This window comes from Cupressus sempervirens, chromosome 10 (assembly GCF_028749045.1).
Source record: "Cupressus sempervirens isolate cs-2001-9-10 chromosome 10, ASM2874904v1, whole genome shotgun sequence".
Lineage (NCBI taxonomy): Eukaryota > Viridiplantae > Streptophyta > Pinopsida > Cupressales > Cupressaceae > Cupressus > Cupressus sempervirens.
In genome coordinates, this window is record NC_143127.1 from 51,250,115 (window position 1) to 51,275,459 (window position 25,345).

Sequence of the window (25,345 nt, forward strand, 5' to 3'; positions counted from 1 at the left end):
TATGGTTTTTTATTATATTGCTCATATGGTTAAAGTATAATAAGGTTGATAATTGTGATATTAGTTAGATAATTGATTCACCCCACAACCTCCCCTCTCAATTATATTGTTGGACTATATATTCTAGCAATTGGTATCAGAGCTTTAGGTCCTTGAAGAATAAGCTTTAAAACTTTGGGATATTAGTGGTGAGAAAAGATAGTCCCAAGTTAGATAGAAGAAATTTTGACATCCAAAAGATGGAGATTCTTACTGAGTTATCAAATTTGTGTAAATAACAATGCATTGAGTTTCTAGATTCAAAATCCTTTTGTTGCATACAAAATAATAGAAGCATGAGTAAAGACACATTGAAATTTGTAGAAGACAAGAAGATGAAAGAAGGTATTGATCTTCTTATAAAAAGAGGGCCAGTAGGTATGGAAATTTTTGTTTGTTGGAAATGTAAAGAGTTTGGTCACTTTGCATCTAGATGTCCTAAGAGAGTAAGAAAATCTAGAAAGAGTTCACTTTATAATGAAGATGAATATTTTAAAGAAAGTATGGAAAGATTCTTAAATGATGATGATGATAAATTGGCTAGAAAAAGAGGAAGTAGTAGGTAACTATTGTTGATCCAAGGCTAACCATGAAAATGTGGAACTTATTATTGAGACTAACAATTATCTGCAAAATTATGTGCTATCTATTGAACCAAGAGGAGAACAAAGGTCTGAATAAGGGATGCAATAAGATTTGAGATGGAAGCTCCTACCTATAAAAGGAACATGACAAAGAATCACCCTTCAAAGTAGATAATTAGAAGTAAAGACAAAGGTGTGATGATATGGAATAGAGTTAATGAGGAATTATGTCTAATTTCTCAAGTTAAGCCTAAGAGAAAAAATAAAGCAATTAAGGATGATCATTGGATTGAAGAGATGAAGGAAGAATTTTTTGAAGTTGATGAAAGATCAATCCCACAACTCTCAAGAATCACCTACATGCAACACCTATCACAAAAGAGAGAAGCAAAATGCTATGGAGGTTGGAATTGCTAGATCCATAGATGAGACATTCTTGATGAGCAAAAAGAGAAATTGCTATTATCAAAAGTGAATGAAAAAATTACAAAGAGATCAATCCTTATAAAAGGAGATCAAACCCCTAACAAATAAAATCTAGGTTGCATGATAATAATTAATAAAAGAATTAATTATTATATGTCTAAAGTTTAGCTTAAGTAAACTAGAGATATTAAGTGACTTAATAATTAAATCAAAATGATTTAATTAAAAATGAAATATCTTATTACTCTAACACCCCCCCTTAAGATAAACTTAGGGAGTAGCTAAAAACCTAGAAACTACTGTTGAAAGCAAATTGGGTCCCACCAACAAGGCTGAATGAGGTACTCAAGCACAACCAAATCTCTATAAAGAGGAGAAATAGAGAAAATCACATGGAAAAAATCCTACTCCAAAAAAAATGAAAATAAAATGTTCCAAAAGATAGGAACAAAAGGATGATCATGAATAACACCATTGAAGCATGAAGTTGCAAACACTATCAAACTGCTAATCTAAAAAATCTCCACTACATAGAACATGACTAGGTAGAGAAGACTAAGTTTGAAGAGTTGATCAATCAATGGAAGTTATCTTCATGTCCTCCAAAAATAGGAATGAAAGAATATCTATATGGTAAATGATCCATCTCATTGAAATGCATAGGTATCTAGCCATTGCAATCATCTAGTACATAGGATCAAATACTAAATACATAGGTCACTCCATCAAACCAAGAAAGCAATAGATCTAACATAACCCCCCTTCTAATATTGAGAGGTAAGACATGAACACTAAAACTAAATGCAATATTTCATATAGAAAGAACTAAGAACATTGAGAATGTAAAAGAAGTACAAACACCTATAATGGTATGTGTCATTGACACATCATGAGGCTACTGTCATGGAAAGAACACTCAACAAAGGAAGATGAAAAATATGGCAAAAATGAAACCCCTCAAGGCACTTAATAATGCAGTTCATGTACAACAAGACACAAAGATGTGAAAGCTCTTAAATTGTAATAGAGTGTCATTTTATCTCAGTGCATTTGCAAAAATACTACAAAAGGATGTCAACAAAGATTAAAAGAAATATAAGGCTAAAACAATAGATAATATAACCCTTGAAAAATCATCTAAAACAAAAAAATTGATCCTCAAACCTAAAACAACTAAGATATCCATCAGAATGAAAAAAAACAAAAAAAAATTGAATGGGATATGTTTTGAGCAAAATTTGAAAAATAGAATATCTCAAAATATGTCTCTCGAAGTCCAAAATAGAGCTTATGACTTTAAGAGCCAAAATAGGCCACCACATAGCATCAAAAATCCAAATAAACTGCACCATCATGACAAGCTCAGAATCAAATTTTTGATGCTTCTTTTAGATCAAAAAACAAAATTCAAATGAGCAAGTTATGGCAAAAAAATCACATGTAGGTCAAAAAGCCACTAAAAGGAAAAAAATTACTGCCTTAGGATTTGTGCCAAATTACACCAAAAAGCATACCCACTAGTATAAAAATGCCTTAGGAACTGTGTCAGTTTTGTACCAAAATTGTCTCAATTTGCGTACCCAAAAATATTGATTTGCATGCCCCAAAAAACCAATTTTCATACCAAAAATCATAAAATGACCACCTTGAGAAACATGGCAAAAATCTCAAATTTCAAACAAAAAATCTTGAATTGTGTACCAAAATTAGAAAATTGCTGCCTCTAAAAATACATATCTTTTAAAGGCATACATCATTAAAATGTGATGCTCTCGTTATTAAAATAATAATGACGTTTATTTCATTTCATATTAATCTTAAAACAATAGATTTATATTTCCTCTATAACAATATATGAAAATTATTTAAATAACATTTTAAATGAGTTCGTTCCAAATTATTTTGAAAATATCATATCAAGAACTCATTAAAGGAAAATATTACATCTACCCATACACCTATATAAAATAATAAGTTATGATCAATTATCAACCTATTAAAGTAAAACTAAATAATATTAAAAGACTAATTTATCATTGAAATTAAAATCAACTAATCTTTAAACTACTCATTAAGTTATAACTTTCTAAGTTAATTAAACAACTAAAAAGATATTCATTAAAAAAAAACTAAAATTAACATCATAGCTTGAGAAATGTGCAAAATCTTGATTTGTATGCCAAATTTAGAAAAGCATTGCCTTGAGAAATGTACCCAAAATTGAAATTAGCCACCTTGAGAAATGTGCCAACAAATACAAAATCATCACCTCGGTAAACATGCCTAATCTAGAAGCAATAATATTTTGTTTCAAAATTCCAACTGTGTCTAAATTTTACAAATTTTATATGAAAATAGGGTTTTTTGGATGCTCTAAGCTCAATGGTGATGTTTGTTTGACCTCAAAGTGACCAAAAAATTAGTAACCCTCAAATTCAAGACAAAATAACTCTAAAAATTAAAACCCTCTAAAAGAAAAAGTACAGATCTGAAAGACAAGACAAACTTTTCATAAATAGAATAGGGGCATGAAGATCTAGAGCTCTGATACCATGTTGAAGTTGATGAAAGATCAACCCCACAACTTCCAAGAATCATCTGAATGCAAACACCTATCATAGAAGAGAGAAGCAAAAAACTATGGAGGTTGGAATTGTTAGATCCATAGATGAGACATTCTTGATGAGCAAAAAGAGAAATTGCTATTATCAAAAGTGAATGAATAAAATTACAAAGAGATCAATCCTTATAAAAGGAGATCAAAACTTGAATAGGTAAAACCTAGGTTGCATGATAATAATTAGTAAAAGAATCAATTATTATATGCCTAAATTTTACCTTAAGTAAACTAGAGATAATAAGTGACTTAATAATTAAATAAAGATGAATTAATTAATCAGGTAATATCTTATTAATTTAACAAAATTGGACATGGGAATTACTTCCTAGACCTAAATACAAGAATATGATAGGAACCAACTAGGTATATAAAAACAAGATGAAGTTGTCAGAAACAAGGCTAGACTTGTTTGCAAAGGTTACTCACAACAAGAAGGCGTAGATTATGAAGATAGACATATCGCTACAACCATAATTTAAGGAATAAGAATGTTTTTGGCTTATACAACATAAAGCATATCAAATGGATGTCAAGTCGGCTTTCCTGAATGGAGAACTTGATGAAGAAGTATACACTGAGTAGCCTAAAGGATTCCCTATGACAGAAGAAAATGAGATAGTGTGGAGACTAAAGGAAGCCCTATATGGTCTAAAGCAAGCACCTAGAACTTGGTATGCAAGGTTGGGTAAGTGTTTAACAAAGCTTGGATTTGTTAAAGGTACGACAGATGGAAACTTGTATCTAAGAGAAGTTGATGATGGTTTGTTTATCATTATAATATGTATTGATGACATAATATTTGGAGGAAACAAGGAAGAGAACAATAAGTTTGCTGAAGAGATGAATAATGAGTTTTATATGAGTATGATAGGAGAAGTTAAGTTTTTCCTAGGATTGCAAATTGTGTAAAACAGTGATGGTAATTTTATTTCAAAAGCTAAGTACTTGAAATAATTGTTGAAGAGATTTGCATTAGAGAGTTGTAAACCTGTTGGTACACCCATGATAATTGGTCACAAGTTATCCAACAAAGTTGAGACACCTACAATTTAGCAAAATAAGTACAAATCTATGATTGGAGGATTGCAATATCTGACTCACATAAAACTAGATATAGAAAATGTAGTTGGGATTGTAGCTAGATTTGAAGCTGATCCTAAAGAGTATTATTATGCAGTGGTAAAGAAGATATTCATATATTTGAAGGGAACATTTAATTATGGAATTTGGTATGACAAATCAAATGATTTCACTTTATGTGCATATACTGATGCAAATTGGGTAGGTAGTGTGGATGAGAAAAAAAAGTACCAGTGATGGAGCATTATTTCTTGGAGGAAGCCTAATTTCTTGGTTGAGCAAGAAATAGGCTTGCATTTCACAAAGTATATTAGAATTAGAGTATGTTGTAGAAGCAAATAATTGTAACCAATTTATGTTGATGAATAAAATGTTGAAGGATATTGGGATTGAGTTTATAGAACCTGTTATCATATACCATGATAAAAAAAAGTATAGTTAGTATGTCTAAGAATCCTATATTGCATTCTAAAACTAAGCATATATCTATTAAGTATCATGCCTTGAGAGAAAAGGTATTAGAAAAGGAGATCATACCGAAGTATGTGAGTACTAAAAATCAAATTGCATATATCTTTATGAAGCCCTTCCCTAAAGATACATTTGAGTAATTGAGAGGTATGCTTGGGATTATGCCCCTACCTACTTCAGAGTAGATGATGCAAAAATGCATTAGTCCAATGGTACAAAGCATTATTACTAGACTAGACTGAATGTTGATGCTTCTTGAATGGGGGAGTATTTGTTGAGAATTGAGTCATTAAGGACTCTTGGTATTTGGTATTTGGCATTGAATAGTGTCTTTGGACACTTGATCTAGTTGAAGAGTTGGAACAAAGAAGTAACAATTGGTATTTTAACATTTGGTATATTGACACAATGAGGATTTTTTCATTGATTTCAATGGGGGAGAAGCATGCATGAAAAACATCTCCTAATAATTTATTAGGGAGATTTAGAAAGATTCACGTAAAGAAGAAAGAGGAATATCGCTATGGGGGAGATATTTGTGGTGAGTTTTTTATTGACAATAGTTGTTGTTGAACCTAAGAAGAAGATAAGAGCAACAACAATATAGTACTATTTAGTATTCTTGAAACATAGATGTTTTCCATCTATATTGCTATCAATTCCAAAGGGGGATATTCTTAGCATGAATGTTGATGGTGCTACTTTGGGAGAGTATCCTAAGCATTGGAGAGTATTGACATGTTACATTCATGACTATCTTTGTCATTGATGTCAACATAATAGTAAAACTATGAAGAATGCCATAGTAGCAAATATAGACCTTATTGGTACTAAAAATGGTTTAATTTTCTAGTGATGCACAGTCAAGGACATGCTATAGACTATGTTTTAATGATGTGGTTAAGTGCACAAAGTCTAACTCGTAAGCATATGTAACTTGTACCTAATTTATTGAAAGCAATATAGAAAAAAATTATTGAAGAATAAAATTTTGATGTTTGTGTGTTGTCTTACATCTGAGATGCAATGATGAACTGCACAGTTAGATAGTCATAGTAGACAGTTAGGTCATGATGTCAACTAGTGCACAAGCCCTAGTATCACACATGTGATGAGTTGTATAGACAATGAGCTAGCAGTGATATTATAATTATAATTTAATTAATTATCTTCTTATAATTAATTGGAAAAGCCTCAAGGCTGACTCAAGGAATTATATTGAAGATATGGTATAAAGGAAAGATGTTTTTCATGTTTGTATTGTGTTAAGTATTGTATTGAAGTGCAAAGTGTGAAAAGGAGTAGAGTTTTAGGTAAATGTGTATAAGTGATCCAAGGGATTATTAGATTTGAGTTTTGTGATATGTTTACAAGATCTGAAGGAGTAAAAGTTTTATTGACAAGACAAAGATAGAGGAACGAAGGAAAATTGATTTCTATTATTCTACAAGGAATAATATGGAGAACTCTTAGATAGTGAGTTCATTGATCTTAACCTCAAAGTTTTTTGGGCAGTGGATCCAGTTGTCTTCCACAACTCCTAATAGGGTTGGGACAAATCCTAATAGGGTTGGAATCTCCTAACAAGGATTCAAAGTCTCCTAAAAGGGACTCATATTTACTAAATGTTGTTATAAACTCCTAATAGGGTCCATCCTCTACTAAGGAATTTTCCCTTTGATCAAGGGTTTCCCTAGTAAATATATGTGGTGTTAATTGTGTATGAGTATCTTGTTATGGTTTTTGATTATATTTCTCATATGCTTAAAGTCTAATAAGGTTTATAATTGTGATATTAGTTGGACAACTAATTCATGCCAACCCAACCCCCCGCCCCCCCCCCCCCCCCCCCACTTAGTTATATTGTTGGACTATCTATTCTAACATAATCTACATGTAGGGTTTCATTTTGATTCTTGAACCTAGAATAGAGGTTTTTTGTGTGTTACCAATAGTTTATTTTCAGCATGTTGCACTCATTAGGAGAAGACTAATCACATAAAAACTTCTAATATGTTTAGTGTAGGATGTTGACAAAGACTTGTATGTTTGTCCAAACTATGTGCATGGTTTTCTTTAGATTAGCTAATACTAAGTTTGGTGCTTTATAATGAACTTTCTTTTATGATTGGCACCTATACATTTCTTAGAACCCAAAGAGTTACATGGACATATCCTCTCCCCTAATTATTTGTGGATCTTGGGTGTACCAGAAATACATGCAATTTATTTTAGAGAGGTGTGCCTTGGAACCAAGACTCTGTCAGAAATAGATAATATTGAAGGGGGGGGAGGGGTGAATAAGTATTCTACAAACTTTTTCCTATAATTGAATATTTTTAATTAATTTATAACTTGCATATGAAAGTAAACCAACAATGTTGAATTGTAAATATAACCATACATGTAGAGAACTCGTAAAATCATTATTTTTTAATTAGGGAAACCTTGGCCAAGGGAAAACTCTAGTGGGGATGATTCACTAAAAAATAGGATTGTGCTGAGGATATTGACCCTATTAGGAGTCTATGAAATACATATAGTGTCTTAAGTCCTTGTTAGAGGACTAGGCCTTGTTAGAAGCTTCAACCCTATTAGGAATTTCTTCAACCTTGTTAGGAGTTGGTGAATCAAATACAAAGCATGCAATAAGAGCCCACTCCCCTAACATGCAATTATACAAATCAGTTTTTCATAAGAATAGATATACATACAATACTTTTTTTCTATTGTATTTCACAATTGCTCTAATCATACATAAGATGTAGTTCACATATCATCTCATTGACATCACATCAATCAAAAATATCACATAGATCCTACATATGTTGTACACTTATCTTCACAAGATAAGATCTTTACTTATACCTCGTGTATTCATAAATCACTACTTAGTCATCCTTCATGCTTTCACATGCTTGGAATAATGTGAATTAAATTATTGAATAATATCCACATAGTCATCTCATCATGACTTAGTAATTATTTTTTAACCAAAATAATTTCTCAAGTCATACAACCCAATTCTCTGCTATGCTCTAGTCTATTCTATTAAACACATGTACTAGTATTTCTATCATAACTTGATCATTCTCTTTGTACACACCTATACGCTAATATAATTCATCATGAAACTATCATAGAACTTTCCTCAAGTAAACATAAGCTAACTCTCAATGATTCATCTATATACATCTCATCACTCTCTGTGCTAGTACAAACTATCTAACACTTAGACAATTTTCTATCTCTAAATGTATAAATGAAATGTTGAATACATGTTGCCATAAATGGCAACTATCAAGACATCTATTTAACCATTTTTCCAACAATATTCCCCTTTGGAATTGATTGCAACATTAGGGAAAATTGGTTAAGTCTCAAAATGATGTCACACATAACAAAAATAAATAAAAGTAACTATAAAAAATTGCCTTCAAAACATAACAATTTTATTCATGTTTTGATGGATCATTACATTACTTATCACTCCTTTATATTGATACATAAGTACATAAGTGTACTCTCCCTTATATATACAATACATACAATTTTTATTTACATATTACTCCCCCTTTGACATCAATTTTAAAGGTGTGAAAAATTGTATTTGAAACCAGGTGACCTGTTGCTAATCAGCTTGTTAACCTACAAAAATAGTCTGCATAAACAAGTTTGAGCCTACCTACCCCCTTCTTCTATTTTTTCTTTGCAGAATAAAAAATGTTGATTAGAATGCATAGTGCATAGGATGCCACTTCAACTACGCTCAAGTTAATATGAGAAAATTTTTCATCGGAAGTCTTTACTACAAGGGATTCCTCCAGCTACCTTTGCAAAGTGCTTATCTTAGGTGACAAAATTTCTCTAAGACTAGAGAATCTCTTTGTTACCTTCTACTTGTTGCATTCCAAGCCTCTAATCACATTGTGGATCTTCTCCACTTTTGTTTCACACTCTTCAATGCAAGTCTCTAGGAGCTGTAATTTCACAGTAAGTGATTCAAGTTCACTCATCTTACCCATAATTTGACTCTCAAAGTCAGTCAGGTATTTGTATGAAAGTGCCCACTTTCCATACAATTTCCTCCCTTGATCAATGTATTTTTTGAGTTCCTTGATGCTTCCATCATGTTCTTTCAAGTCATTTCTCATATTAGTTCATAATATATCAAATAGTGATGCATCATGCTTCACCCATGCTTGCACTAAAGCTACTTCTGCTAGGGTTGTGAAATCTTCATCAAAGATGTTCACCAACTTCTTGACCTTTACCTGTAAGTCCAGGTTAGCTACAATTTTTTTGATTGTCTTTTGCATTCTATCCAAGACTTTAGTAAGAGTCTTCTCTAGAACTTTACTAATTTATTCTTTTCAAATAAATTTCTTAGCAAGCTCATTAATCCTTTTTTATCCTCATCATCATTTGATGGTACTGATATTTCTATTTCTGCTATGATTAGATTTGATGTAAGAATAGGTGTAACTACTTTCAGTTCTACCACCTTCTTCTCTTCCTCATCTCTCTTCTTCTCTTCTTCCAATCTTTTTGCTTCTTTCCTTACATTTTTTCAACTTTCTTCCTTTCCTCTTCTTATTTCTTCTTCTTTTTCTTCCTCTTCTTTCTTTCTTGTCTCCTATTCTTCAAGCCTCTTTATGTCTACTATCCTTACTATTTCTTTATTCTTGTCTTCTTCTTTCTTCTCAGCTTTTTTCTTCTTGACTTCCTCTTTTTTCTTCTTTTCTTCTTCTTCATATTCATCAAAGCTAGAGTATGTTGTTATATTGTTGATATTTACAACAATATTTTCTCTATATCCTACAAAAGGATTCTCCTTTTCATCTATAGTTATGTGTCTACTATCCACTTGGATGGATTTAGCGTCCATATCAATGTGTGGTGGTGAGGATGCATGTTTTTTCTCTCCTACTTCTCCCTCATCATTAGATGATGTGTGCACTTCCACATATACTAGGCTATTAGGTTTTGATTATGCACTTACCTTAGGCATTGAGGTCATGAATTGTATAATTGCCTCCTCTGTCTCCTTCTTGACATCCTCATAATTGCCTTCCATTAGAAGAATTTATTTTCTTTTGTTCCTCAACAAGGGCTCAATACACATCAAATTTTTTTTTGAGTCCTCCTTAGATTTAACTTCACACAATTTATTTATCATTATGATCCTAAAATTTAGGTCTTCTTCTAATACTCTCTTTTTCCTATTTATTAGCCTATTATATGGGTCTTTAGGTATCTTATTCTGAATATTCTCAAATTTTTTTATTTCTCAAAATCATGTTTCTAACAATAGCATTTTCTAATTGTCTTCTATCCATATAGCTATACAAATTATAATAATTATTTAACTACACAAAATTTTCATCATTAATTATTTTCATGTTTAGGTTCTCCACCTTTAGTTTCCATTCTCTCTTTCTAGCTATTGTTTTTCCTTCTTGTGTATCTTGCACTTCTAGTCTATCTCCAGCTTCATCTCCATAACTTTCAGATTCACTTACTTGCATCATTTTCCTTCTCTTGTCTGGTCTACTTGACCCTTTTCTTTTATGATAGTGTAGGTTCTTTCTTAACCTTTACCAATCTATCTAACTTTCTCTACATTGTATATGCTTCCACCTCTAGTTGTCTCTTAGGTTGATCACTTCTTGTTCTCATAGGTTGCACTTGCACAATTTTTGCATATGGTGCAATAGGGACTTGTGCACATCGATTTTTTATTATCACACCTTTTTAAGGTCCTACAAGAAAAATAGGAGTTGTTGCTATCACTTCAAATCATTTTCTTTCTTTCATTTCTAGCGCAATGTCTTTGACTTCATTAAATTCCTCTCTGGTCATGCCTGAGTCCTTGAGGATGGAATCTATCACTTTTGCTACTTTCTTGTTTCTTTCCTTGCTATGAGGTTTAGAGTGAACTATTCTCATTTTCTCCTCATAGGTTCCCCATCTAGGGTACTCTATGTCCTTCTTTGATTGGAGCATGATCTGTGCATACCTTTCTATGACATCTATGCTCATATCATATCCCATGGGTTCTATGAACTTAACTCTTGGTACCATAGCTTCCATTCAAGTGTTTTATGTCTCCACCATGGAGCATATCTCTTGTAATTTTGTACCATTGAGGGAGGTATTAGACACCTCTATTTCATTTTTGACTAGACACTGTTCATCATTCTATCAATGTCATCATCTCTAACATTCTCCAACTTAGATCTGTATCGTTGAGTCATCATATTCATTGTGCACTCATTGCTATCCCAATTTATTTTTCTAGGACACTTCCTTGTAGCATACACAAATAAATGAGTCAAATAGGGACTCAAATCTAAAAACTACATTCTTTGATTTCTTCACTTTGGCAATGTTATCCAACAATTGTTGTCTGATAATATCACAGAGATTGACTTTTCTCCCTTGAACTACCATGTTACATAAGTTGTATGTAAAAATCCAAATGGTACTAAGTTAACCCTTGATCCATGGTTTAACTCGTATCCTAATATATTGTTTAATAAATTTACTCATTTTTCTTGAATGGAGTCTACCTTCATGTTTCTTCCATCAAACCTAGCATTTAGGTTTGTCTCAACCATTTTTCTTACCTTCTTCTCATTTACGAGATTGCATCCCTCATTACTCAAACCTATGACATTATGAATTAGGTCATTGTTAATAACTATTTGTTCATCACCTAGCCATAACAAATCATCATGTACCCTACTCAGAATAATTTGGGTCCAATCATTATTATCAAACTCTTTATAAAATATATATTACTAAATTCAACTTTCTCAGGTGTGCATACTTAGATTTCAAGGATAGGTCACTATTACTTATGGTTCCCAAATCTTTGTGAATATCCTCATCTCCTATTTTTTCAATCTTATAGTGGATATAACCTCTAATATCCTCAACATGAAGCACATTCTTTGGAACTTGCAAAAAAATTCCCAATAGGTCATCCAAAAGTGAAATAAATGGATGTTTCTTAACCATATATCATGCTCTATCACTCACATCATAGACGATCTGACTAGCCATTGAATTATAACTATAGCACTTAAAAAATTGGATTCAAACTCTATAAAATACCTTAAAATTGTATTTTAGGGAATCTGCAACTTTGTGCTTCACAAACTTCTCTTTTCACTTTGGTTCATCATCAAATGGCTCTTTAATTCACTCAAGACACTTCACATGAACAAGTTGTACACACAATCTTGTTTGTGATCCTTAAATCATTTCAAATTGCACTACACATTAAATATGTATCTACCACAAATTCAAATACTATCTTTGTTTACTAGTAAGTTTTTTTCCTAAGTTTTTGCTCACCGAGATCATATCTAGACTTGCACACTTGACCATAGCTTTCTCTCTATGTCCTTTACCTTCTATTAACTATGCAACTTCCAACTCACTCTCTAACAGCACTTCTAACCAACTGATGTACTGCCTCAACTACAATAGCTTAATTTAGATAGGACGGGTCACAAACAATCTGTGACTTCAATTTCTCATCAGATGCATTGAAATATTATTCCTCCAAAACTATATAAGATATTTCTAGATCCTTAGCTATCACAAATGCTTCTTTGAATTCATCAACAAGTTCTTTGACTACTTCCTTCCAACTATTATCACTACCATTATCATTCCTTCTATCATTTTTGTTTTTGTTCCTTCTGTAGTTAAGATTCATATTGAATTTCCTTCTATCCATTCTACAATATCTTATTGTGTGTCCAAAGTTATTACATAGCTGACATCTAGGTGCATTTCTTCTTTGATTAATTCTATTCTAATTTTTAGGTGCTTTGTAATTCCTTGCAATGTGTCCAAGATTATTACACTTTTAACACACAAACTGGTTATTTTCTCCATAAGATTTCTCTCCATCATTAGATCTTCTCTGTGATCTCCCTCTTTCATTACCTATAGGATTAGTAGTCCTAAACATTCTACTATTTACATTATTACCATCAAACTTAGGTTTTTTATACTCTACTACTTTATGTCCATAACCATGACAATTATAACAATAGAAATTAATAATAGGTTTAAAAGACTCTACTATGCAATCTCTTTTCATCTGACCAAATTCATTGTATATGAAGCATCTACCTTTGAATTCATGTCTTACTTCCTTGGGTGGTTTATCTTGCTTAGGCAACATTCTCTATTTTTTTTAGGTTCATCATTTTTTGCTAACAAATCAATTAATTCTACTTCCTTTGATACTTCAGTAGATGTTCTTAATTCTACCTTACTCAAATCAGATTCCTTAGGGGATTTATTAACTAGATCTAGTTCTCTTCTGATTTCAACTTTCTTGGTTGATTTCTCTCCAATAAGATATCAAAGTCTTGTCTTGTCATAAGAAGGTCTCTAGTGAAATATCTACTTATCTATCTTCTCACTACTAGAATAAAGTCTCTCTAGCTATTGCTTAGCTTGTGTCAATTCTCCTTTCACAATGATATTGTACTTTTCTAATTTTGCATTCTCAATATTGATAGTATCTAGTTTAGATGTAACTTTACCTAACTAGGATCTAAGGTATGCATTCTCAATTTTTAGTTCAGGTTCATTCTTGCCACCATTTTTCTTAAGACTTAACTTTAGTTCAACAATTTTTAGTTCATGTTTCAAAATCTCATTTTATTTCTAGAGATTTCCTACTTCATCATTGTCACTAGTCTATTTAATTGATTCCTTACTAGATTTCAAACCGTCAATCTTGTCTTTCAGTTTACCAATGAAAGCTTTTGCATCTTCATATCTATCTTTTAGATTGTCTCTTTCTTTAGTAAGAAGGTTAATCTTCTCAAGATCTTCTTCAAGGTTTTCCTTCAACTATTCCATTTCTATAGGGATCTTACTCAACCTATTAAACTTCTTTAGAGTAACTCGGCTCTGATACCAATTGTTAGAAATAGATAATATTGAGAAGAGGGGTGGGGAGGTGAATTAGTATTCTACAAATTTTTTCTCACAACTGAATATTCTTAATTACTTTATAATTGGAATATGAAAGTGAATCAACAATGTTAAATAGTAAATATAACCATATACATAGAGAGCTCATAATACAATTATTTTTTAACTAGGGAAACCTTGGCCAAGGGAAAACTCTGGTGGGGATTATACCCACTAGATGATTCACTAAAAAATAGGATCTGGTTAAGGATATTGACCCTATTAGGAGTCTATGAAATACATATAGTGTCTTGAGTCCTTCTTAGATGACTATGACTTCTAAGAAGCCTCAACTTTGTTAGGAGTTGGTGGATCAAATATAAAGTATGCAAAAAGAGCCCACTGGCCTAACATGCAATTATATAATTCAGTTTCTCACAAGAATAGATATACATACAATACTTTATGTCTTTTGTATTTCACATATGCTTTGATCATACATCAGATGTAGTTTGCATATTATCTCATTGATTTCACATCAATCACAAATATCACATAGATCATACATATGTCACAAACTTATCTTTACAATATAAGATCTTTACTTACACCTCACATATTCATAATTCACTACTTAGTTAGCCTTCATGCTTTCACACACTTGGTATATTATAAAATAACTTATGGAATAATATCCACATAGTCAGCTCATCATAATATTAATCATTTTGTTACCAAAATAATTCCTCAAGTTATACAAACTAATTCTCTGCTATGCTCTACTCTTCTATGTTAAATACCTATACTATTATTTCAATCATAACTTGTGTCATACTTTTCATACACACTTGCATACTAGTATAATACATCATGACACTATCATAGAACTTTCATCAGCTACACATAAGCTATCTCTCAATGAGTCATCCATAAACATCTCATCTTCTCTTTGTACTACTACAAACTATCTAACACTTAGATAGTCTTCTATCTCTAAAGACATAAATAAAATGTGAATACATGTTGCCATAAATGACAAGCATCAAAACATCTATCTAACCATATTTCTAATAGACTTGACACTTGGTTTATCCTAGGGGTCATCTTCAAAGTGGTAATGGGCCAACACTAGGTCTACACTCCAACCACTATAACAAACTCTATAAGGTTAATGCCCTATCAGTAGTACCGCTAAGTGATAGCTCTCCTCCATTACCCTTTTGGTGAATTAAACCCCATTTCTCAGGGCTTGGAGACCTTCTAAGAAAGTTTATGATTTACTTTCTAAATGGAGTGCTCAAACTAAACATTATGTCTTGGTGGCCAAAATCCTTTCTATCCAATGGCTCATGGAGTCACCCATGCTTGTGACAATATCCCACATTATCCCAATCCTTAGTAGAGGAAATAATCCCTTGGGAAGTGATAAACATGAATGAACATTTATTCAAGTGGGAATTCACTGGATAAATTTGTAAATCCTAGGTTTTGATGTGTCTTTTAAGTTTAACAACAAGTATTCATGTCTATTGTACCTTGTGTGTGTGCATAACATTAATCAAGATAATTCCAAATTTACAAAGTCACACCAAACACATTTGAACCTTTGACAATTTGAAATAATCACATTGTCAAAACATTATAAACCTCTTGTCAAAATATTTTAAAACTTTTTTGAAACCCTTGAAAACTTTGTAAACATGAATACTTGTAGCCTTAGGAGTCCTTGGCATGATTTAGACTTCATATTTGCATAGCATACCCTTTCATTTTCTATCTTTTGATGCTCATACTTGCAACTTTTAGTCCTCACTTTTCATCTATTATTCCTCACTTTTCACCTTTTAGTCCTCTCTTTGCATCTTTTAGTCCTCAGAGATCATTCCTTAGCATTCATTTTTCATCTCCTTGTCTTCACCTTTCAACCCTTAGTTTTGATCTTGCATCCCCCAAATTGCATTCTTCCATGTCCTAACCCTCATTTTGCACATCTTAGTCCTCATTTCTCATATCCTAACCCTCATTTTGCATCCTCACTCTGGTCATAACATCGTCCCTAGTTAATTCACTCTCTAGCATAAGAATTTTAAAGTCACCAATTTCAAAATCACCAAAGTTTCAACCCTCTTTACCAATGGCACCCCTAACCTACCCACTAAATCCTTCTATCCCCCTATTACACCATAGGCATAGTTTTCTCTGTTAGAGAACACTTCATGTTTTCTAGACAAACTTGGTTGCTAGAATAGTCAATTTTGACTCTCAAATTGCCCCTAGATGTCTGCATAGGTCCTCATTCTGATAATGTTTTACACATTATTTTTCATCTTAGGATCCTTACATCTTGCATACCTATCTCAAATAACCCTTATTTTGACCCCCCTCTAAACCTCATTTTGAACCTAAAACCCCTTTAAACTTGGTCAATAATCATAACAAAGTATGAGTCTTAGGGTATCCTCTTATGTCAATGGATGAAGGATCTTGACCGTAGTCTCTTTTGTTGGAATTATTTAGAATAACTAATAGGGGGGTGAATCAATTACCCAAGGTCTGAATGTACAAATAAAACTTTTCAATGCTTAGCAAACCCATATCTATAAGACCTTGTCATTTATGCATACATTAGATCATACAAGACTTAAGCTTTGTAGGTTATTGTCCTAGGTCAAAAAAAACTTTGCAAAAATGTAAACATGAAACAACATAAGAACATTCACACACAATTTGACACAAGGATTTTACATGGAAACCCAATTTAGGAAAAACTACCAATAACATGCTACTATTTCTCACTCTTTTACAGTGATGCCCTGTGGAAGACCAACCTTGTTAAAGGCTAAAATACATGTTGTTAAGTGTGACCTGGTTAAGGGATTTCAATCACCCTATTAGGAATGAACCTTGTTAGAGGACTTTAGACCATTCCATTAGAATTTCACCCTATTAAAGGATTCATAAATGACTATTAGGTTAACCCTAATCCAAAGAATTTTCCCCAAACTAATAAAATGATTAGAAAGTAATAGTTAGGCTTCATCTAATAACAAATTACAACTCACTTGTAGATTATAAGTCTCTACTACAACCATCCATTCTGCTTGGTTTCACACACTTTAGCTCTATTAACTTGTTCACTCTTCAAGCATTCATACTCTTGAGCCTCCTTCTTTGCTTGACAACTATAGTCACTTCTATTTGGCCACTGAATGAAGCAATACCATAGACTCCTTATCTTCCTTAGGTTCTTGCACATGACAACCTTTGCTTTTGACCAACTATCTCTATAAATTAAGAATTAATATCTTTTGCCTCTTAACCACAATCATCCATTTTAGGGTTAGGTAGAATTAGTCAAGATACAATGAATCTAACCACTTTTCCATTTGGTTCCCCTAAAAACTTCTAAAATCTTCCTTGAATTCTATGCCACTAGCTCATCATAGTTATCTTCCACACGCTTCACATAATTAAAGAAAATAAAATAGTTGGCTCAAATTCATCAAATATTTGATTTAACACATTTAATGGCACTCAACATCAATATGTTGTCAATCAACATCTATATTGTTCTTTCACTTAGCCAAGACTAGTTTACATGGAAAACTCTAAAGTTTACCGATGCTCAACACCAGCTAAACTTTACTTGACATATACTAATAATCACTTTTCTTGCATTTTTTTTCATCTTTTCTTGACACCTCTTGTTTTTCACTCAACTTTCACTAATTTCTACTTGGCTTGCATTGACTTCTTGGCAAGGCTTGATAGATACTTTTCATACTTGATCTTCTTCCAGTCTTAACTTGAGTAATCTTTCATTTCAAACTTCAAGTAGATGAAAAATACACAATAGTATCAATGTCTTACTTGGTCTTAGTGCTTTTTTGTCATACCAAATAATTCAACCTTTCTCTAGGTGTTGTTGTTATCTCCTCTTTTCAAATCCTTTTCATCAATCAACTAAATAATAGCCTTTGGAACAATTTTTTTTTATCTCACCAGTAGGTAGAAGGTTTGACATCATTGAAAAAATAATGATTGTTCCATTCTTCATTCTCCATTTCAAAACAATCTTATATCAACAATCTCCCTCTTTGGCATTTATGTAGAACAATACCAAAAATAAAATAAATCTTCAAAAAATTTCCTTCTACTAGTGTAGTATATGTCCTTCCTCAGTGTAGGATAATGTGAGCTTTGTCAAGTTGCTTTATTGAATCTTCTCCCTCTAACTTAGATCTCCCTCTTTAGAGTATCTCTTTGGTCTCTCTCTATTCAGTTCTTATATCTCCCTCAGTACTTTCTCCATCTTACTAGGTATATGTTTGTCTTATATCTCTCTCTTTGACAACAATGTCAAAGAATTGTTAATGTAGATATAATCAATTCTACATTCTTCCTCTGTCACCATTTATGTGACTGTAAATCTTCTCATTCATCTCTATTCGTTACTTTAGGCAACTCCTAAAGTAATATCTATTGCATTAAGTTATAAGATACAACATTCAACTCAGTCGATGCAGTGCACAACTTATGCTTATTAAGTAGATTTGGATAGGGGTATCACCCCTGGTTTATCTCTTAGATACTCATGAGCATCCTTAGATAAAGCTTTTGTGATGATATCAACAATTTTTTCCTTTGTATTCACATATTCCACCCTCACTTCTTTGTCTTGAACTAACTCTCTCAAGTAATTATACTTGATTGCAATGTACTTAGTCTTTGTGTGCATCCCCTGATATATTTATAGCACTTGTATTTGTAGACACCTAAAAATCCTTTAAAAAATAAAGTATTTTTATTTTTTGAAAAAATCCCTGATGACATCATCATTTATTAATTAATTAATTAATTAATTTTTATGCCATTAAATCCCTTTATCTTAATTAAAAATATTTAATTAAGGAATCCCTCCCAAAAATGTTTAAATCTTATTTAAACATTATTTCCTTATTTATTAATTATTTAATTAATAAATTGACCAAAAATCCTAAAATAAATAAAAAAAATATTTTTTGCCCAAAACTTGGCCAATTTCCTTATGACCAATAACCTCTTCCAAAATCTTCTAATCCTTCTTTAATTTCGATTAAAGGCTAATCCCATCATTTCCTACCCCTAATCCCAACTCAAAATATTTAATTAAGATTAAATATTAATCCTCGTGTTTATTAAAAAAGTTTTAATAAATATATCCTCAACCCAAACCCTTGAAATAAATAAAACTTTATTTATTTCCTAAAAATCTAATTTATCCTCATCCTAAGAAGTTCTAGACTCTTCTAGAAAGTCTTCATCCTCATCCTAGGAAATTCTAGACTATTCTAGAAAGTCTTTATCCTCATCCAAAGTCTAGACTCTTCTAGAAGATGTCTTTAAACCTAATCCTAATCCCCTCCTAACCTTGTCACATTCTCTAAACATGGGTTAAAACTTACTAACCCAAGCCAAAGTTAACAAATATCTCCTCCTTCACCCACCCTCATTAAATGACATCCACTTGCCTATCCCTAAGCTAATCCTAAACCATCCTAATCCATCCTCTAATCATTTGCACAATCCTAAGCAAGCTTAAAACCCTCCTAATCAAGTCCAAGTCAAAATTGCTCTCATCACCCTCAAAATATCTCAACCATAAAACTTTATGAAGTCCACTAGGTCATAAATGACTCTTACAAGCCCTTTTATTGCTCTTACAAGTCATTATGAGGGTCTTTATGAAGATTTTATCCCTTGAGCCTCCTTTGTTGACTCATCCTTCCCCTTTCCTCCATCCTCTCACCATGTGACATGTGTCACTCCTTGATTGGCTATAAGGAAGCACAATCCATGTGCTCTCTTCTCATGCAATCTGAGCCCTCCATAAGCTTTTTTCCATCCTTGCATCTTAGCCCTCAATCCCTCAAGCCTCTTGCCTATAAATTGGATCCTTCCCCTTTGAAAAATAACACAATCCATGAAGTAAAGTCATAATGCCATTTTAAGAAGCCATTTTACATCAAAACCATACACTCACACCCAAATTCCAACTCCATTTGAAGCCCTTTTTTAAGCATAAAGCTTGAGCATACATCCTATCTATTTAGACAAAGCTACTCAACAAGAGAGCTTCTCATTGAGAGAGCCCATTAATGGCTCATATTCTCAATTGAGAGTTCATCTTAGTCTATCTTGAAGTTTATGAATTTTGTTTAGTTTGTAGAAGCTTTATTTAAATTTGGTTTCTATTAGCATACTAACATTGCTCATATACAGTATTATCACAATAAAGTACCATAGGTTCAATGATTTCCTCCTTCATACCTTTGAGTAGTTTTTTGATCTATACAATGTTTATACAATGCTCTACTACTTGTGTTGCTTCTATCATCAATGTTTCCATCCCAATCAACATTTGTATAGGCTCTCAACTGAAAATTTTCATTTTTCTTTTAGTATAGACCATAGTATTCTATTCCTTTCTGATATCTCATAATTCTCTTAACAACCATCAAATGATTCTCCTTGGGTTTAGTAGAGAATCTTGTAACAATCCCAATAGATAATGCAATGTTAGGTCTGCTATATACTACATATTGCAATTTACCAATCATAGACCTATACAATGTTTGATTCACATCAATTGAATCATCATTCTTTAGAAACTTGTGTCCTATCACCATAGGTGTGCTAACTAGTTTTGGATCTTCCAATCCAAAAAATTTCAATATTTCCTTCACATACTTAGAGTGAGTGATGTATATACCATATTTCATCTAATATAGTTGAAAACCAACAATGAACTTGATCTCTCCAAACATAGACATCTCAAATTATTTATTCATTTCATTTTGCAAATGCCTTACATAAATTATCTCATTTAGGAGCATCATGGGTGTAAGAGCAATCGTGCATCCCCCAAAAAATATTTTATTTTTAGTCAAATCCTATTTTAATAAGAACTAGTAGACAAGGTGGTTACTATTTATGAAAACTTGCTATTTTTAGTAAGCTTTTTATATGAGCTTAGAATGTTCTCATTTTTTACACGAATGTGCATTTCAAAATTATAAGCCTACCATAAAAATCTCATTGCTCCATCTTAAATATTAGAGAACTTATTGCAGATTTTTCATGGAAAATTTTGTAACAAATCTTTAGGCTCACTGTTGGAGGCCTTAGAGTACCCAAATGAGGTTTGACAACTCGACAAAAGGGGCACTTAGGTGGTTCCAAGCTTGTAGATTAGGAATTGCATTTCTAAAAAGTGGTTATAATAGCCAATTGGAGCAATGGTTTGAGAGTTATGGCCTTCCAAAATTGGTCTAATTGAAATATTTAAAATAATTGTCAAAGATGTATTTGGCCGATTCTATATGTATTGTTAGGGTCTATTGGCTCTAGATATTAAGTTTGAGCATCTAGAACCATCCTAGGTGGCATAAAATTTTCTATTTAAGAAAGGTTCAAACTTTGTCTAGGATAACTCTTGGTGGTAGTATGCAACTTAGTCTTGCAAATTACTGTAATGAAGGTGCCCATATGGGTTAGCATATTGTACTTTTGAATTCTATAATTTTGTATTTATGGAAAAAATAAGAAGTCCATATTTTGTTCTCACATTTTCTATTGTTTCTTTATTTATGTTGTGTGTTTATGGTATTAAGGGGAGCACCCTTTATCAAGTGGTATTAGAGCTAGAATTCTTAAGTGTATGGATAGATTGCCAACTATGAGGCAGTTCACACTAGGATTGTGGTTTGGTCTGAGCATGTAGATAGATCACTGATTGTGAGGAAGTTTGCAATAGGGTTTCAATGAAAGTGTGAAAAATGTCTCCATGAAGAGAGTGTGGTGGAAGAGCTATAGGTGTTATAACTGAGGATTTTAGAGCCCTCCAAAGACAAATGCAAGCATTGGAAGAAAAAAATGCACAGAGGAATAAATCTTCCCATAAGAGATGAAAGTGAGGATAAGAATGATTAAAAAGAAAATGTGAAACTAGAGGCGATTCTAAATCTAGAGCAAGAGAGGCCTTTTTGGGACATCTCCAATATTGGAAAAAGACCTAAGTTTGAAGTTCCCACATTTTTGAGAAATCTTAACCCAAAGGAGCTGATTGATTGGATCAATGAATTAGAGGAGTCCTTTGAGTATGAAGATATTGATGATCCTAATAGGGTAGAGTTTATGAAGGCAAAAATGAAGGGACATGCAAAGATTTGGTGGTAGGAGGTTTAGTTGGAGTGAAATAGAAAAGAAAAGGACAAAATCACCAAATGGGATTAGATGATAGCTAAACTGACAATTTATTCCTATAGATTATGAGCTTGATCTGTTGAAGAAAATTCAATGGTTAAAAGCAAGTGGAAAAATTTGTTCAAGAGTATACCGAAGAGTTCTACTAAGTTCTCATTAGAATCATCCATGTAGAAGTTGATAAGGAGAAAGTGGTCCATTATCTTAAAGGGTTAAGGCCAAGTATTCAAGATGAGAAAAGTGTAGTTCAAATGAATAGTATTGAGGAGGCATACTAGTTTTTCCTAAGAGTTGAGAAACTGAGTAAGAATTTTGAGAACAAGAATAGCGAAAGAGGTTGCAATGGAATATCTGGTGGACGATCTTATGGAGGCTGTAATGATGACCAGAAGAACAAGGATGAGGCTGAAAATAGTAGTCAGAACTAGAGGTGAAACAATTCCAATCATTTCCATGATTAAAATAATAGAGATTAGAGAGGAAGAGGTAGAGGACAAGGATCTAAAAGAGGAGGCTTCTATGGGAAATGCTTTCATAGTGGAGATGAATGGCATAGATTATTTTAATGTGCCCAATGCCAAGGAAGGAAAAATCAAAGAATAGAAGGCTAGGTTAGAGTTGCACATGTTGATGAAGATACCAAATCATCACATTTTGAAGATGCTGAAAGAGAAAAAGCCTTAGTTAACAAAAGAGTCTTACTGAGTGGTGAGAATAAACCTGATCAAAGGAGTTTGTTTTGCACAAGATGTAGATGTTAAGATAAGTGTTGTGATTTGATCATTGATGGTGGATGTACTTACAATCTACTATCAAAAATGATGGTCACAAAGTTGAAGTTGAAGAGACATAAACACCCACATCTATACCATATTGCTTGGGTGTAAGATGACCACAAGGTCATGGTCAATGAGCAGTGCTTAGTTAAGTTCAAGATTGGAAGCTACTAGGATGAGGTACTATGTGATGTCATGCCTATAGACATATGTCATATATTTCTAGGAAGGTCATGGTAGTTTGATAGGCATGTTGTGCACAATGGGTGAGAAAATACCTCCAATTTGACCAAGGATGGAGTGAAACATAAGTTGAAGTCATTGAAGGAGAAAGAAGAAAAGCTATGTAGTTCTTCCAAAATCTATTTTTTTGATGGAAAAGAGTTTCTCAAAGGTATGAAGCATGAGCATATGTATTTTTCTATAATTCCAAAATATAGTAAAGAATAAGTAGAGGAGGTACCTATAGAAGTTGCAGACATGTTGGGAGAGTTTTTTGATATTGTATTATATAATATACCAAATGGATTGCCCACAAGGAGGAAGATTAGTTAGTAGATGGATTTGGTTCCAAGAGCCAATTTTATAAACAAAGAAGTGTATAGAATGACACTAGTAGAAATTGAAGAGTTGAACAGACAATTTCATGAGTTGTTGTAGAAGGGGTTGATTTGAGAGATTATGAGTTCATGTGTTGTACCATTTGTATTAGCACCAAAGAAGAATAGAGAATGGAATATGTACATAGATTCTTGTTCTATCAACAAGATCACAATCAAATATAGATTTCCATTATTGAGGATGGATGATATTATGGATTGTTTGAGTGGGGTTGAGTATTTCACAGAGATAGATCTAAAGAGTGCATACCATTAGATTCATATCAGAGAAGGTGATGAGTGAAAGACTACTTTCAAGATAAAAGAAGGATTATATGAGTGGTCAGTCATGCCTTTGGGCTAACCAATGCACTGAGCACTTTCATGTGGCTCACGAATGAGGTACTAAAGGAGTTTCTAGGTACATTTTTCATTATTTACCTAGATGATATTTTGGTCTTTATTAAGAAATTGGAGGAGCATTTGATCCATATTCAAAAGGTGTTTGATAAGTTGAGAGAAGAAAAATTGCTAATAAACTTGAAGAAGTGCAATTTTATAAAAGAGGTGGTGTACTTGGGATTTCTAGTCTCAATAGAAGGTCTAAAAATAGACCTAAAGAAAGTGAAGGCTATCCTTGAATGACCTATTCCAAGAAGTATGATAGGTAAGATCTTTTCATAGATTGGATAGTTTTTATAGAAATTTCATAAGAGGTTTTAGTAGTATTTGTGGACCCTTGACTGAAACAATGAGAGGGAATAGGAAAGAATTTAAGTGAACTATAGGAGCAGATAAGAGTTGTAATATGTTAAAATGGAAACCTACTAAACAACCTATTTTAGCACTTCCTAATTTTAAAAAAGTGTTTCAAGTAGAATATAATACTAGTGGTACTATAATAGGTGCTATTATGAGCCAAGAAGGTAGACCTCTTGCTTATTTTAGTGACAAGTTGAATGATGCAAAAAAGAAAATACTTTGTTTATGATCGAGAATTTTATGCTATAGTTCAAGCATTGATGAAGTGGAGACACTATCTTCTTCCTAAGGACTTTTATTTTTATATTGATCATCAAGCATTGCAATATTTGAATAGTCAAGGAAAATTAAACCAAAGGCATTTGAAGTGGGTTGAGTTTTTGTAAAGTTATACATTTATAGAAGACAATTTTTTTGATAGAAATGCAGATAGAGGTGGTTTGGTTCAAGGAACTCAATACTTTGTATTTAGATGATCCTAATTTTGGTGAAGCATGGAAGGCTTGTATATAACCTATTACACTTGATAGGAAAAAATGGTTGGATTTTATGATCCAAAATAGTATGTTGTTCAAAGGAAACTAGTTGTACATTCTTAGAAATTCAATGAGGGAGAATCTCATCAAGGAGAAGGATAGTGGACGATTGGCTGGACAGTTTAGTAGAGATAAAATCATTGCTTTGGTTGCTAAGAATTATTACTGACCATAGTTGCAGCAAGATGTGAAGAAGTTTTTACCATGTTGCAAAGTATGCCAGATGGTGAAAGGAGTGAAGAAGAATACAAGGTTGTATCAT